Source organism: Bos grunniens, chromosome 23, assembly GCF_055505025.1.
Source record: "Bos grunniens cultivar Pamir isolate PY7600 chromosome 23, Bosgru_T2T1.0, whole genome shotgun sequence".
In the NCBI taxonomy this organism is placed as follows: domain Eukaryota; kingdom Metazoa; phylum Chordata; class Mammalia; order Artiodactyla; family Bovidae; genus Bos; species Bos grunniens.
Window position 1 is genome coordinate 10,881,614 of NC_141187.1, and position 15,635 is coordinate 10,897,248.

Consider the following 15,635-nt stretch of genomic DNA (forward strand, 5'->3'; position numbering starts at 1 on the left):
AATTTATCTTTCATAAAAAATTCTTTATTCCTGCTTCTGTAATATAATGGCCTCGATTCAAATGTAATGAATTCCTAAAATGCTTCTTTTCTACGACTGGTTGGGCTACTTTACTTTAGATCAATAACTTGCTTTAGAGACTAAACATAACTTGTTCTGTTACACCCGTTCGATGAGACAGTTATGTTCCAAATACAAATTCAATTCCAACGTATACTTTTCAACTTCTGAATCTCAAAGCTCCTTTGAAACTCTAAAACTCTATAGTTCTATGACCCAGTAATGTTAACTCTAGACACAGACCAGAAACTAGTTTCAAAGCTAATTCCTGTAATTTGATCAGGTTACCTTTAGCCCAGGCCTAGGAAATGAGAGAAACCCTGAAAAGTAAACAGCAGTGGCACAGATACTAGGGGCCAAAATGTCACATGGACATTTATGCTTTCAAGTTCTCTACCCTTTTCTAATCACTAGGATTAATACCATCCTGATTTGTTCCCATCACAGATACAGGATGGAGCCAGACACTTGGGCCAAACTAGAGAAGGCCTGATTCGAGTCAGACCCTCTAAACAGGGGCAACAGCTAGACTGGCTCTCAGAGTGGAGCTGGAATAGAGGAATTTTGTTCTGTTCGATACAGATGACTCTCAATTAACTCACCTTTGGAACATTCTATATAAAATACAACTTAGCTTGCAGCACGGTGAAAGTTCTCTCAGAAACAGTCCCAAATAAATTCAACTTTATTATTTTCAAATACGTACACACCTGAGAGATTCTGCAGGAAATTCTAAGCTTAAGATATTTTTACTAGAGGGACTTCCCTGGTGGTCCAGTGGCTAAGACCGTGCGCCCAGTACAGGCAGCCTGGGTTCCATCCCTGGTCAGGGAACTAAATGTCTGTCTGCATGCTGCAACTAAGCCCTGGCACAGCCAAGTAATTTTTTTTTTTTAAGATTTTTTTTTTACTAGAGTAAAAGCTCGTATTTCTAAAGGATTTGAGAATTCTAAAAAAATTTATGTTCTTATATATTTTAAAATTTGCCTAAGAAATTTAGAAAAGTGATGACACTTTTCATGTAAAAAAGATTTGCTGAGCAAAGTGAATTTCAGCCCACGTACTGTAGCACATCTCAAGCATTGAGATTTATGATCCTAGTAGCTCACAACTTTTTCTGTGTGAGGTTTATTGTTAGAAGTGTTTTCCTCCCTGAAGGAGAGAACATTTAGTGGGGGAGGAAGCTATCAGTACATTCGTTGTGGTTTTAGGTTGATCAACTTTGAATGTGTTTTCAAAACAGGAAATCCAGAGACTCTGCGAAAGATTCCTGCCTGTGTGTCAGTTTCCTAGGCTGGTTTTCAGCTTGATGCATATACTTGATCTGAAGATTATAGAAATGATTTCAGAAATTCTCCTTACATGTGATAACCCCTTTATGTTAAGGAAAGAGAAGACTGGCTACTAATAAACATGTTGGGAAAGATAAGTGAAGCAAGCAAAAAAAAAAAAAAGTTCAAGTCAAATTATAATTAAAGTATAATTAAGAAAGGGAAAAAAAAAAAAAAAAAGTTCACCGCAGCTGGTCTGAGAGAGATAATGCTGGGAGAACCAGTGTTTTAGCCCCCCAATAGGGAAACATTTGCAATAATGCTTACAAACACTTACTACCTTATAGAGAAACTAATCTTTTTTTTTCTATTAAATCTCTTTTAGGTTGAACCTGAATAAGCACTATAGTACCACAAAATCTTAAACTGATAAACTGATATGCACGTGCGCACACACACAGCAGTCTGTGTGTGTATATAAAACCTTTTAATATTGACATTAATTATCTGGAATGTCAGTGCAAGAGGAGGTGTTACAGCCTTAGCTAGTAGAGAGCCCACTGATTCTTTACATCTACTAGCAAACCCTATCGCTAGGTTAACTGGTTTCTAAAATTGGAACACTGGTGTGACATGTTTCATGTGACAGCTGACGAGAACTCACACCCCATCCTGGAGCTACAGAAATGCCTGCGGATCGCCACAGCAGGGTCCCGGTCCCCCATCATGGGGACAGATGCAGACACGTCTGGCTCCCACATAACTGCTTTTAAAAAAATTGTCTCAACAATTGCTACCAAAGAAAACCACGGCAGCTCTGGCTGTGGAAGACCTGTGGTTGCTTTTGACCTTGTATCACTTAGTGCAAATACTCATTTAATAAATATTTAATAATAACCATCATGACTCACTGGGAGCTCGGCCTCTAGGGCTCAGGAGGTCTGTTGCTAATTCCAACCAGCCTGATTTACGGGAAGTAAATGATCTATGACGTGCCCAAAGAGAATAAAAGTACATACAGGATGCTTCTACTTAGGGCTTTTTTTGGGGAGAGAAAGAAATACACAAGTTAGAAAGGGACATTTTCTCTTAACTTCAAGTCTACGTAACTTAAAGGGGGGAGATCCTCCAAACCCCACGAAATCAAACCAAACTGAATTACCCGAGCCTCCCCTCGAAATCCGAGTGTAACCACATCAAGTGAGCCTGGTCTGCTGCAAAACATCACTTAAACTGGAGCTCTGACTTATTGTTCTCTTACTGCCCTAGAGCAATTTTGTTTTGAAGAGCACAGAACACCCTGTTCTGAATGTGGCTGGCACATGAACTCGATGTGCTGACAGCAATTTGTACTCCGATTAAAATAGGGGGGGAAAGGAAAGAGTGCACTGCAGTAAGGAAAGAAAAAAAAAACTGGAATGCAAGAATCGAAAAACTTGCATTTTGGGTATAATTTGTATTTTAGGAAGCAAAACTGAGAAAGAGGCTCCATAACCTTAAAAAAAATTAAAAAGTGCTGTAATCCCTCCAGCCTAAAGACGTTAGCTCTGGTGAGTGTTTTTCTCTTTTCTAATTATAGTAGTTGGTGTCTGATAGCTTCGCACTCATTCCCAAAACAATTACTGGGTCATGGGGATCTGAATGGGAATGTTGTAATGGCATTACTACTAGACAAGACTGGCCATTTAGCCAGAGAAAACCAGGTTGCGACAGGTTACTCCCACTCAGCAAGGGTTTTCTCTGCTGCCTACTTCATGCCAAGGGAGTTTCTCTCTGCTTGCGTTTCCTGCCTAACAGAGCAGAGCACCCAAGAGACAGTGGGATCTTAATGACCCCCTGAAGAGGCAGATCCAGAGATAGGTTTCTCAAATCAGGAGAGGCATATTAATCACTGAGCAGAAGAGAAACTGCTCCCCTCAGGCACGGCAGTCAACTCCCCCCACTGGAAGGCTGCTCAAGGCACTGAGGGACAGAAGCTAGCTGAGAGCGGGCATGCAGCCTGGCTGCTTGAACTGAATAATGGTTATACGTCTTAGTCTAAACAGGAAGCATACACATAGCAATACATTCTACACCAACAAAACTCCTCACCAGTCTCTCCTCTTCACGCTAGTATAGCACTTGAGTCACTGCTGGATTCCTGTCCCATTCAGTCACTTAATTGTGGCTTTAGGCAAGGTCATTTAAATTATCCGAAGATCAATTTCCTCATCTATACATTAGGGAAATAATGTTAGCTAACTGTTGACAGGATTAAATTAGGTACTGAATTAAAACTTTTAGCCCAATACTTGACATCATTCATTTTTATGTCAGGGCAGCTACTATGTGAAAACACTATTATGTGCGGCTACACAGAGATGAACTCAATGAACGTTAGCTATGATTATTTTCCTGCAATGAGTGGTAAATTATACCAGATTAAACAAAAATTAGAACTTGGTATGAGAAACCAGTTAATGGCTCCACAGAGAGTGCTGTCAAAATGTGAATAAAATTCAAAGCAGGCAAAGGCAATCTCTTACACTTCTGTACCTCGCAGTATGTCTAACTGTGTGTACAACACACAGTTCAGGGCCAGAAAGCAAATATTTACTTAATGATTAATCTGAAAACAGGGCATTAAGGAAAATAGTAATTTTCACTCATTTATAGGAATTTTCCCTTTTGAATATATTAGAACTCCTATTTTTAATAAACTTAAGAGCTATTTAAATTCTTCACTGATATGCAGCTTTTGTTTTTAATACTATTCTAAAATAAATGGTCCATTGGCTGAATTTTTAAATAACAAAAAGATTATTTTCTACTAAGATTTTACTCTACCTGAGGATTTGAAGATAACTTTTAGAGCTATATGGGCTTCCCTTGTGGCTTAGACGGTAAAGAATTTGCCTGCAATGTGGGAGACCTAGGTTCGATCACTGGGTTGGGAAGATCCCCTGGAGGAAGGCATGGCAACCCACTCTAGTATTCTTGCCTGGAGAATCCCCATGGATAGAGGAACCTGGCAGGCTACAGTCCATGAGATCACAAAGAGTCAGACACGACTGAGTGACTAAGCAGCCTTTCAGTTCAGTTCAGTTCAGTCTCTCAGTCGTGTCCGACTCTTTGCAACCCCATGAATTGCAGCATGCCAGGCCTCCCTGTCCATCACCAACTCCTGGAGTTCACTCAAACTCACGTCCATAGAGTCGGTGATGCCATCCAGCCATCTCATCCTCTGTCGTCCCCTTCTCCTCCTGCCCCCAATCCCTCCCAGCATCAGAGTCTTTTCCAATGAGTCAACTCTTCGCATGAGGTGGCCTTTAGAGCTATGTAAAATGGAAATATCTGAAAGAATAAACACTATCCATTTTAGACCCAGGTGCTGTGCTTGGTCGCTCAGTTGTGTCAGACTCTTTGTGACCCCATGGACTGTAGCCTACCAGGCTCCTCTGTCCATGTGATTCTCCAGTCAAGAATACTGGAGTGGGTTGCCATGCCCTCCAGCGGATCTTCCCAACCCAGGTCTCCTGCATTGCAGGATTCTTTACCATCTAAGCCACCAGGGAAGCCCAAGAATACTGCAGTGGGTAGCCTATCCCTTCTCCAGGGGATCTTCCCAACCCAGGAATTGAACCGAGGTCTCCTACATTGAAGGCGGATTCTTTACCAGCTGAGCTACCAGGGAAGCTCTAGACCCAGGTACCATATAACATTATTTTGTGAAAATACCTAATAAAATGGTTTCAAGAACTGCTCTCTCTTACTGGACAAAATTTGCTAGGGCATTGAAGCATGTGAAAAACAAGACCAGAAAAACCCTCATAGTTCTATCAGATTTTTTTTTTTAAAGAATTTTTAGAAAATAAACAGTAGTGAGTCTTGGGGTTGGCAACTTGGGTGAGGGGAAGGAGAAGTTAGAGCAAGACCTTGTCTTTGTTGAGAAATAAAATGATGAGAAGTAATGTTTGTGACAATATGCATTTAAGTTTAAATAAAGTTTAAAAAAAATTTTTTTAATTGGGGGATAATTACAGTATTGTGCTGGTTTGTGCCATATTATCAACATAAATCAGCCACAGGTATACACATGTCCCCTCCCTCTTGAAACTCCCTCCCAGCTCCCACCCCACCCCACCCCACCAGGTTGTCACAGAGCACTGGGTTGAGCTCCCTGTGTCACACAGATTCCCACTGGCTAGTTTACATATGGTAATACACAGGTTTCCACGCTTCCCTCTCCGTTCGTCCCACCCTCTTCTTAGCCCGCTGCATCTGCAAGTCTGTTCTGTCTGCGTCTCCACTGCTGCCCTGCAAATAGGTTCATCAGCACCATCTTTCTAGATTCCACACACACGTGTTAATATACAACATGTCTTTCTCTTTCAGACTTACCTCTCTGTACAACAGGCTCTAGGTGGATGAACAATAAGCTCTAGGTTCATCTACCTCATTAGGACTGATTCAAATGTGTTTTTTTATGGCTGAGGAATATTCCATTGTATATATGTACCACATTTCTGTATCCATTCGTCTGTCGATGGACATCTAAGTTGCTTCCATGTCCTAGCTATCGTGAAAAGCTCTGCAGTGAACACTGGGGTCCGTGTGGCTCTTTCAGTTATGGTTTTCTCAGGGTATATGCCCAGCAATGGGACTGTTGAGTCATATGGTAGTAGTTCCATTCCTAGCTTTTTAAGGAACCTCTATACTGTTCTCCATAGTGGCTGTATTAGTTTATATTCCCACCAACATGCAAGAGGGTCCCCTTTTCTCTACATCCTCTCCAGCACTTATTGTCTATAGATTTTAATAACTGACATTCTGACTGGTGTGAGGTGATACTTTGTTGTAATTTTGATCTGCATTTCTTTAATAATGATAGCTCTATCAGATTTCAACATGGGCATACATTAAATCCTTCCTCTATTTTCAATTTTTGGACCATTTTGGTTTTTGGCTTCCCTGGTGGCTCAGAGGTTAAAGCGTCTGCCTCCAATGCGGGAGACCCGGATTCAATCCCTGGGTCGGGAAGATTCGCTGGAGAAGGAAATGGCAACCCACTCCAGTATTCTTGCCTGGGGAACACGGGGTCACAAAAGAGTTGGACATGACTGCATGACTTCACTTTCTTTCACTTTGGTTTTTGGTGCTATTTATAAAGAACATATGTATTATTTATAAGGAACACATACCTATATTTTGTTGTCATCTTTGTGTTAACCTCGTGAGAATTTCTGCCTTTAATAGGTGACTTTACCTCATTCATGTTTTTTGTAATAGGTGACTTTGATTGATTTTATTCCTACCATCTTATTTTTTATTTCCTATATAATGTTTTCTTGTTATTTTTCCTTTATTACCTTTACTAGTTCAGTCAAATTTTCCTTGTTCCTTTACTTCCCCACTTCATGCTGGTGGTTTGGAAGTTCTACATACTATTCTTATTGGCACCTAAGATTAAATTTTGAACAAATCATTTAACACACACACACACACATATTTATCAATGTGAACTAATTTCAACCTCCTCCTGAGAAACTTGTATGCAGGTCAAGAGTTAGCACCAGACATGGAACAACGGACTGGTTCCAAATTGGGAAGGCTGTATATTGTCACCCTGCTCATTTAACTTATATGCAGAGTACATCATGTGAAATGCCAGGCTGGATGAAGCACAAGCTGGAATCAAGATTGCCGGGAGAAATATCAATAACCTCAGATATGCAGATGATACCACCCTTACGGCAGAAAGTGAAGAGGAACTTAAGAGCCTCTTGATGAAAGTGAAAGAAGAGAGTAGAAAAGATGGCTTAAAACTCAGCATTCAAAAAACTAACATTATGGCATCCAGTCCCATTACTTCATGGCAAATAGATGGGGAAACAGTGGAAACAGTGAGAGACTTTATTTTTGGGGGCTTCAAAATCACTGCAGATGATGACTGCAGCCATGAAATTGAGAGAGGCTTGCTCCCTGGAAGAAAAGCTCTGACCAACCCAGACAGCATATTAAAAAGATATTACACTGCTGACAAAGGCCCATCTAGTCAAAGCTGTGGTGTGAGAGCTGGACTGTAAAGAAAGTTGAGCACCGAAGAATTGATGCTTTTGAACTGTGGTGTTGGAGAAGACTCTTGAAAGTCCCTGGACTGCAAGGAGATCAAACCCGTCAATCCTAAAGGAATCAGTCCTGGGTGTTCATTGGAAGGACTGATGCTGAAGCTGAAACTCCAATACTCTGGCCACCTGATGTGAAGAACTGACTCATTTGAAAAGACCCTGATGCTGGGAAAGATTGAAGGCAGGAGGAGAAGAGGACAAAAGAGGATGAGATGGTTGGGTGGCATCAGTGACTTGATGGACATGAGTTTGAGCAAGCTCCGGGAGTTGGTGATGGACAGGGGCATGCTGCAGTCCATGGGGTCGCGAAGAGTTGGATACGATTGAAATGAACTGAACTAATCGGCAGAATCTGAGTAAGAAAATCATTTTAGCCAATTTCCTTCCTCTCATTTTCCTTCATTTCCCATCTGCATCTCATTTTGTTAAAATGACCCAGACTGTTAAACAATTACTATTTTTAACATTAGTCCTACCATTTCAGGGATCCCAACTTCAGTTGTCCTGGTATGGAAATTACTTTTATGCTCACTGATGTTTCTTATGGCTGAGTCTTCACTTCTTGGCTTTATCTTTTGTGACGTTTTAGTATATCCTATTTCCCCCCCACCCCCCAAAAGGGCACAAGTCTGCATACTCCCAATAGTTAATTTTGTTCTTATAGTTAAGTGGGAATTTGGCTGGGGATAGAATTTTAGGTTCAAAATACTCATAGACAATGCTTAAAACGTCTTTTCGTATGTAGTTTCACAAGGTCATTCTGATTCTTAGTCCTTTGCACAGTTTTGGAAGCATGCAAAATTTTAAGTAATGGAATTAAGAAATTTCAGCAGATACACTCAGCCGTAAAAAGAATGAAATCTTGCCACTTATGACAACATGGATGGACGTCGTATTTATGCTAAGTAAAGTAAGTCAGAAAAAGACAAATACCATCTCATTTCATGTACATGTGAAACTAAAAAACAAAGCAAATAAACAAGTGTAACAAAACAGAAGCAGAGTCACAGATACAGAAATCAACAGGGATGCCAGAGGGAGTGGGGATAAGTGAAATAGATGAGGAAGATAAAGAGGTACAAACTTTGTTAGAAAATAAATGTCAGGGATATAATGCACAGCATAGGGAATACAGTCAGTAATACTGTAATAACCCTATATGATGACAGAGGGTAACTACACTTGCCATAGTGATCATTTTGTTAATGTATTGGGTTGGCCAAAAAGTTCATTCAGTATCAGCTTGCTGAATGAACTTTTTGGCCAACCCAATCTGAAACCAGTATTTTAAGTCTATTATACTTCAACTGAAAGAAAAGAAAAGAAAAAAGAAAGAGGGAGGGAGGAATTTCATCAGGATGTATGTAGGTGAAAATGCACTCCTGTGCCACTATCAACTGGTCCTTTCAATCTTAAGATTCTTCTCTCTTCCTCTAGGAAGATACATATTACCTATCCTTGATTAATTTTTCATCTCTTTGGGTTTTTTTCTCTGTGTTCTGAGATATTCTTTACCATCTTTTGTATCACTAATTCAGGATTCTGAGACTGTCCATTTTGCTTTTCAATCCTTCCTTGGTATTCCAGTTTTGATAATCACATTCTTAATTTACAGATACTTTCTTATCTTCTTCATTTTCAGAGAAGCTGATCTTGAGTCATGAATTCAATATCCTGTTTTAAATATCTCTGAAGATAGTAATTAGTATTTTGAAAGTTCTCTTCTATTTCTTAGTATTTTGTATTAGTATTTTGAATACTTAGACAAGTCTATCTGAGTGTTTCTGTTTCAGAATCTGCTGAGGATTCTGTATTATTTGGCCATATTATAAAGGAAGGATTCAGAAAGATCAAGTGAGTTTAGTTAGCTGGCACAGCTTTTCTAAGCTCTTGGATTAGGTAAGCCTTTTCCCAAGAAGGGTGGGCTGATCATGGGGATCTCTGGGTGAAGAGTCCACAGATATTTATTGAGCATTTACTATGTGCTGAGATGATGTGCACAGGAAGGCTGGGGACACCTTTTTCCACTGGTGACGTAGGAGAAAGTTTTACTTCAGGAACAAGACACTTCAGCTTATTTACTGTTGGGCAGAGTTGCTCTTTCACTTTTTCCCCCTTCAAATCTGTTTTCAAAGTTCAAAGGTACTTTATGTTCTTATTCTGCAGTCCAAGTCCTAACACATGGAGTCTTCCAAGGCAGATCCCTATTTTATTTCAGAAATCTAGCCTTACTGACTTTAGTCTGGGAGCAAAAGTCACAGCCAAGCCCTACAGTAGTAATTCTGAATCCCTGGCTGCAAAGTAGAATCCCTTGGAGAGTTTTTTTTTTTTAATTTGCAGATTTCTAGACCCCATCCCAGTCCTCTTAAATTACAATCTGTTTTGGTCTAGAAATCTGATTTTTTTTTCTCATAAACAGCAGTTAATTCTAAGAAACTCAGCTTGTAACCTCTTTTTTGCCACACCACACACCAAGTGTGGAATCTTAGTTCCTGACTGGGGATCGAACCCATGCTTCCTGCATTGGAACCATGGAGTCATAACCACAGGACTGCTGGGGAAGTCGCTGCTCATAACCTCCTTAGAGAATTTGTCTAGCTGCTTAACATCTGTCTGATTCCTGGGTGTTTGATTAATATTTATGTATCATGAAATAAAATTACATGTTAAGTCACTGACCCAATTATATAACTTGTATTATATGAAAAAAAAAAAAATCCTTATGCCTGGAGTTCCATCCTTTGAGATCTAATATTCTTATTTAACTGGTCTGGACTGAGACCTGGGCATCAGGATTTTAAAAGCTCCTCAGGTAATTCTAAATTCAGCCAAAGTTGAGAACTTGCTACATAAGCAGCTTGCTGGCCCAGCTGTTCCATACTGTTTTATAACAACCCTTATGATTGCCCCATAGCCTGCTTTGGCTCCCTTGTACCAGCTAACCAAGCTTGGAGTTCTGCCCAAGTCTATGGAAAAGAACAGTATGTAGCTCTGCAGAGGTCTTTACACCTGTTGTGGGTTGGGTTTCCTGAGTCTAGTTTCCATCAGTCCAATTTTATCTACATATTCCAGAAATTTTTCATAATTTTTGACATACTTCTTGAAGTTTTCCTGTTTTCTACCACTACCATAGATTTCTTCCTCTTTTTTGAAATCATTCTCCATCTATCCCCTTCCCTTCCCCAACTCTCATTTCAGTGGGATTCGTGGAGGGAAAGGTGAGGGGGAAGGGTACTCCCAACAACTCAACTCCCTGTAGATCACTCTGTTGAAATTTCCACATTTGAAAATACTGCCGACTGTCTGTACTCTTTGCATTCAGATGTGGTTGAAAGTACTGTGAGGTAAGAGTTAGTTTAACTCAGAGAGCATTTTAATGTACCTACTCCAAGCACAAAGTTAACAAATCAGAAGAGGTGAGAGATGGGAGGTGGGGCAAGAGGAGCTGGTAGCTCTTCAGAGGTGCATGTCAGTCAATTGGTTTTTCTAAGAAAACAAAGCTTAAAAGTAACAATGTAGCCACTACTGGCAATGAAACTAAAGTATGATGACTAAAGTATCAGTCATCATGATAATGTCAATTAGAGGACCTTAGAACACAGTAACTTTTCTTTAATGGAAAAAGGACAACATTGCATAAAAATTACAAGATGGTCATCTTAATTGACATAAAAACACACACTGGAACAGGATCTATTGATTTGCAACCATTAGGATCCTGACAGAGGGAGTAAAATATCACAATTTCTTTGAGAAAGATTAAGTTCTGTCAAATTAATGTGCAATTCTGTCTTCCACAAAGAAACCATTAAAAGGAAGCAAAAGATCACAATTCAATATAAGCCTTTTGATTCCATCCATAACTTTGTTCTTCAAAAAACCAACCAACAAAAATCCTGGAGAAATATGATTTAGGTAAGATTACTAAGAAGGTATATAATTATTTTAAAGACTGTTACCAAAGACAAACTGATTATGGGTTCCAGATCAAACCTGGTAGAGGAAAACGATTTACTAATGGATTGGCTGGAGAGTTTAAGGGAAAGAGAAGTCTAGGGTTTATTTCCTTAAATCTATTTAAAGACAGCAAAACATATGATATAAACATAATATAGAAGATAAAGAAATTAAGTGTCTGCCACATTCTAGGCACCTTTCTTAACTGTCACAACAATCTGTGGGGGTAAAAAAATTATTCTTCTCATTTTACAGATGAGAAAGATGGATGCTCAAGGTGATTAAGTAACTTGTCTAAAGTCATAAAAATATCAAATAGTGATTCTGAGATTCAAAATTCGTGTCTATCACTTCTGAAGCCTGTGGGCCCCTTCCCCTGACTATTCATTGTACCTTTATACAGAAATGACAGGAAACTCAGTCCCTCTTGTATATCTATAATGACACATTATAATGGATGATCACTGTCTGTAGTTTTTCTTTCACAACTGGCCTTAGTTTTAGGATTTCTACTTGGTTTTGAATAGTCTATAGTGATGCTGCAAAAAAGGCACATCAGTCAAGACAAGACTGAGAAGACTTTAAAAGGAACAAGGTGATCTTGGTTTCTGACAGGGACCACTTCTGAGTCAACCTTCTGTCCTCCTCCCACACAGAGTTGCAAAGAGCTTCATATAGGTTTCACAGAGGGAGAGCGGAACACCTTAACCTTGACAACTGACAATACAACAAATTTTTATAAAATTGATTTGTTCCAGAAAACCCAAAAGGGCTTCTGGGATAAAAAAGAATAAACCATTTACTCTAAAATTCCCCAGGAAAATACAAACTAACAAGAGAGACAAAAAAATTAGTCATTGCCTTTTCTTAATATATTTAGAGACAGAAAAGAATAAAATTATATAAAAGATTATTCCAATATATCAAAAATTCTATTCACAGAATATATTAGAATAGAAAGAATTCTATATGGAATATTATATATCAATATAGCATGTTGATAGAATATTAGATATATGTAGATATATATTATAGATAATATAGATAATAATACACATCTAATATATAGATATCTATCTATCTCTCTCTATATATAGATATATATCATGGCAAATAGATGGGGAAACAGTGGCAGACTTTATTTTTCTGGATTCCAAAATCACTGCAGATGGTGACTACAGCCATGAAATTAAAAGACGCTTACTCCTTGGAAAGAAAGTTATGACCAATCTAGATAGCATATTGAAAAGCAGAGATATTACTTTGCCAACAAAGGTCCGTCTAGTCAAGGCTATGGTTTTTCCAGTGGTCATGTATGGATGTGAGAGTTGGGCTGTGAAGAAAGCTGAGCGCCGAAGAATTGATACTTTTGAACTGTGGTGTTGGAGAAGACTCTTGAGAGTCCCTTGGACTGCAAGGAGATCCAACCAGTCCATTCTAAAGGAGATAAGTCTTGAGTGTTCTTTGGAAGGAATGATGCTAAAGCTCAAACTCCAGTACTTTGGCCACCTCATGCGAAGAGTTGACTCATTGGAAAAGACTCTGATGCTGGGAGGGATTGGGGGCAGGAGGAAAAGGGTACGACAGAGGATGAGATGGCTGGATGGCATCACCGACTCGATGTACGTGAGTTTGAGTGAACTCCGGGAGTTGGTGATAGACAGGGAGGCCTAGCGTGCTGTGATTCATGGGGTTGCAAAGAGTCGGACACGACTGAGCAACTGAACTGAACTGATTGATCTCTACTATTCTATCAATATATTATACAATATATAATATATATCAATATAGAATATTGATAGAATATTAGATAGAATAAGATAGAATATTATCCTTCATGCAAAAAGGGATTATAAGAAAAAATTAATATATCTGCTCATTTCTGCCAAAAAATACAAGAATAAACCAAGAATTAATGAGACTGGCTACCTATAAGAGGGAGAAATTTAGGAACAGAATGGAAATAATGAGGTAATGGGGACAGGTTAGTAGGATGAGGGGGATAACACTTCTGAGTGTATCTTTTTATATCATCTAGAATCATGGTAATGTTTCATATACCCCAAAAACAAATAATTAAAACCAACCAGAGTGTGAGGGGAACTCCAATGGAAGGCAAACATTACAGATGAACTTAACTGTATTACAAGTGAGTAACATAACCACAACGAAGGGAATGAAAATGAGAGAACTAACCTAAGTTGGAGAGTAGTATTTTCAGTGTATGACAGGCTCAGGACAAAAGGAACTACTTTCAAGACACATCCTACTTAGGAAATCTGCTTTTCACGGGGGCGGGGTGGGGGGGGTGGTGTGCGTGTGTGTGTGTGTGCATTCAGTCACTCATTCATGTCCGACTCTTTGCGACCCGATGGACTGTAGCCCTCCAGGCTCTTCTGTCCGTTGGATTTCCCAGGCAAGAATATTGGAGGGGTATGGGTTAGCAATTCTGAAACTGCTTTCTGTGTATACTATGATTAAGCAAATAAATAAATATACTGTGGATAATGAGAGCCAGGTTTCTCACTGTAGGAGAAAGCAGTTTCAAAGAAGCAGAGAGAAGGCTAAAACAAATCTGTGATGGGGTGAAACTGAAAGTGTCAGTACGTACCCATAGTTTTTAACGTATTATTGACCAGGGAATTTCAGCAGAAACTAACACCTGTGGCCAGCAATTTATAAATAAATCTTGAAAAGTCTCTGGTCAATAAAGTTCAGGTGACAGAAAATGTATTAATATGTTTCTAGTCAATAATGAGTTAATACATATTCACATACTAATACAGAAGTATACATAGATATGTACAGATGCACATTGAAGTACATGTGTTTCCTGGACCCCTTAGAAGCAATAACATTCCATAGCTTGAGTATACCTAGCACCCAGATCTTCATTTCTAAATACCATTCTCCAGGAAAAGGAATCAGAGCTCCTTGGAGAAATGGCTGATTCTACACCTGGGGCAGGAAAATTAACCAAATAAACCCTGAGCATCCAGTGGTGTCCAAAGCAAGCATGTGCTCAAGAAACAGTGTTGAAAGGACAAAGGAGCCAAGCTGAAGGAATTTTCAATCTCCAAATCTAGGACAATCTGAGCAACAAGAATACTAATGAACAATAACCTACAGAATAAAACAATATCCATGGGTCAATACTGGTGTAAATAAACAAGTGAATAAACAAACAGGGGAGAAGAGGCAGTTCTTCCTTACAGCAGAATTCTAATTAAATGTAGAAGAAACAGTGGAAATAGAAAAGTCACCATTAGGCAGATTATATACCACAGTAATAACTGTTGCATACAAAAACCGTTCATTCAAGGGTGCTAAAGTTAGTGTGTGAAGGTGTGATGTAAAAGAGGTTATTTTCATAGTTTCCTAATATTTCCCTCCCAATGAGATACTTCATAATTATGGACAGAAAAACAGTAACTTTATAGTGGAAAAACATAGACCCCACCTTAACCAAGTGATCCAAGTTAATATCCCCAGCAGTGAGACACCAATGTCATGCACCTCCTGGTAACTGAGAAGGGCACAACATCACTTATGTGGTATTTTTCCAAATATGTGTATCCTCAATCTGATCAGGGGAAAACATCAGACAAACCCAAATTAAGGGATATTCTACAATAATTGGCCAGTTATCTTCAAAAGTGTTAAAGTCGTGAAAAACAAGAAAGATGATAAACTGTCACAGATTGAAGGAGACAACTAAATTACAATGTTGGATGCTGAATTTGATGGTGTGCTGGAAAAGGACATCGACATGGCAACTGGTGACATTAAAGTTAAGATGTGCAGAATGGTTAATAGCACTGAATCCATGTTAATTTCCTGATTTTGCTAATGTATTGTGGTTAAGTAAAGGGGAAGCTAAGAGGAAATTCTCTGTACTAGTTTTGCAACTTTTCTGAAAGTTAAAAATTATTTCAGTGAAACATTAAAAAAAATGACTCCCGTTGAAAATATTACCAAAAGCAAGATTTGATTTAATTTAGCAGTGGTAGCTTTGTGGTATTGCCTATAACTGGGAAAAGTTTTTCCTTTTAATTTAGTTGACAAAAACCTCCAGTTTTAAAACATAAATTGCTGAGTTAGGGAAGTCACTGTAGCATAGGTGAAAAATCCTTTACTTTGTATGTTTGAAAATTTTCATAATAAAAATTTTAAAAATGTTATAGACAAGATTTCTAAATGCTTATTAATATACTGAAGAGAATTTCCTATTATTTCTATA

At 38.8% G+C, this 15,635-nt stretch overlaps 1 protein-coding gene across 15 annotated transcripts in view; it reads right to left on the reverse strand.

Annotated features, from left to right (window-relative positions):
* The window catches only part of FKBP5 (FKBP prolyl isomerase 5), a 120,586-nt gene that overhangs the window by 18,188 nt on the left and 86,763 nt on the right, over nt 1-15,635 (reverse strand). The window lies entirely within an intron of this gene.